Here is a 1,933-nt window from a genome sequence, read left to right on the forward strand (position 1 = left end):
ATCTGTAATACTTTCAACAATAAAGATAAATTTTTTAAAAAAGTGAATCCTATCAGCACAATCATGACAGGTGCTTCATGCTTTTCTTTTTAGAGAAAATTGATAGTAGAACCAGTGTTTTCGCTTTGCCTTTTAACTCATGTCCGTGCTCCAGGTGTCCCATGGATCCCAGATTGAACACCAGGGGATGCTGGGCCCATGGTTCAGGCAAGTCTGGGTCTGTCTAGGGGCTGAAGATATGACATGCCATGCTTCTCTCTTCCCAAAGGCCAGATGAACTCTGTAGGAAGGAACTCGTGGCAGTAATCAGGGCTGAGAGCTATGGGCCGCCTTCAGGAGTCCCAACTTCTAGTTGGCTCAGTGTCAAGGAGAGCCATTGCCAGAGAACTGAAACCTGAGGGATAAGGAACAAAATGGTAGACTTTGCAAGAACCAATTCTTGGAATACCTATGACAAATGTGTGTCGGGGAGGGATTTCCAAACCATGGGAGGACCTTGAGGGATATTTGATTGCTACTGACACTGTGGAGATATACTTCTTTGGATCCATTATGGTTACTCTGGTCTCACTCTCAGCCTCTGGTCACCTGGAAAACATTATTTTTATATCCCTTTTGAAAGAATAGTTTTCAGGTGGGGTACACAAAGGCACATAGGTGGGCTTCTTGCTCCTGCCTTTAAAACAATAAACACTAGAAGTATCATTTGGAGAAAACAGCAGCTACCAGGAAATTAATTAGCCAAGTTGGGGTGTGTGTGACGGGGTGGGGTGGGGTGGTGGTGGTGGTGGTGGTGGGGCCTTGAATAGCATTTAATCTTCCAAATAAGACATCTTCATTCTTGGGTCAGACTGATAAATGAGGTGGCATTTAGACTGCTAAATTGGATTTATCCCTTTGGCATGCAACCGAGCATCATATGCACTCGATAGACATATTCTATGGTGTTACACTGCTTTCTTAGTATTGCATAGCTAGTCATCTTTCTAGCATTCTATCTGATTTGGAAAATAGTTTAGAACAACCCAGTAACAACTTCACGATAAGAAAAACTATTGTACACCCTTCACAGCTCCTTCCTATTACATGAATGTGTAAATTGAATGCTCTCTCAAGATGAAAAACACAAGGGCTGGCTTCCCAAAAATGTTTTCATTGGCTCTAGGGAACTAAAACACACCAGTCTGGGTGACTAATACTTCCTGTAAAATAAAGACTGATCAACACATAATTAAATTCTGGCTCAAATATAATTGTTGTCTTGGAAACAGTTTTGGGAATAAATGTGGTTATGCTAATGAAACTCCTCATGATTCCCACCAGGGATCCAGTCCATGAATTAGGCCAGGCCATTTTACAACCCGGTGCTACCATTTTGGAACATTTAAAGGGTTAAGTATAGTTCCTAAAAGAACACCGAAGAGGAGAAAAAAAAAGTGATAAATCCTGTAAATTACTTAACAGCTCTCATAAGGATTCCAGTGCTTTTTCGTCTTATTTTGTGGGTTTCCAAGATTCTTTTTTACCCAGTTAGGCAGAAAGTTGTATATTGCGCATTTGGAACGGGTAATTCCTAGAGTTATTTCTCTGAACTCCTTGAGGGCTTTAAAACTGGATGGACCCAAGAGAAGCAAGAGAAGCCAAACCCTGAGTGTGTTTTGGGTCCAGCTCTGAGTATCGAGTCCTTTAGTGGGAAGTTCTACTCAGTGCGTAGCCCCAAGGGCAGCTGCCTGCTCGGGAGGGTTTGGCTGGAGCCAAGTGTGAACTCCTGGCGCCGGAGCGCATCGCGGCTCTGATCACACCCACTCGGGGTGCGCGTGTGAGCGCGTGTGCCTGCGCGCGTGTACGTGTGGGGAGGTGTGCGCCAAGGGGTGGGGTCAGGGGCCTCGAGGAGGGCGCTAGGTGACTCCGGAGCCGGGGAGGTCGTGCGCTC

The 1,933-nt window shown here is 45.0% G+C and overlaps 1 long non-coding RNA gene across 1 annotated transcript; it reads right to left on the reverse strand.

The window, feature by feature from the left end:
• Window positions 1-6: 6 nt before the first annotated feature.
• Window positions 7-1,927, reverse strand: LOC106724852. Its single transcript, XR_001360686.1, has 3 exons — window positions 1,647-1,927; window positions 496-588; window positions 7-394 (listed from the first exon to the last, which is right to left on the reverse strand). It is a non-coding gene; the product is annotated as an uncharacterized LOC106724852 (long non-coding RNA).
• Between the last annotated feature and the right edge of the window lie 6 nt (window positions 1,928-1,933).

Source organism: Myotis brandtii, unplaced genomic scaffold, assembly GCF_000412655.1.
Source record: "Myotis brandtii unplaced genomic scaffold, ASM41265v1 scaffold123, whole genome shotgun sequence".
Taxonomy (NCBI): Eukaryota; Metazoa; Chordata; class Mammalia; order Chiroptera; family Vespertilionidae; genus Myotis; species Myotis brandtii.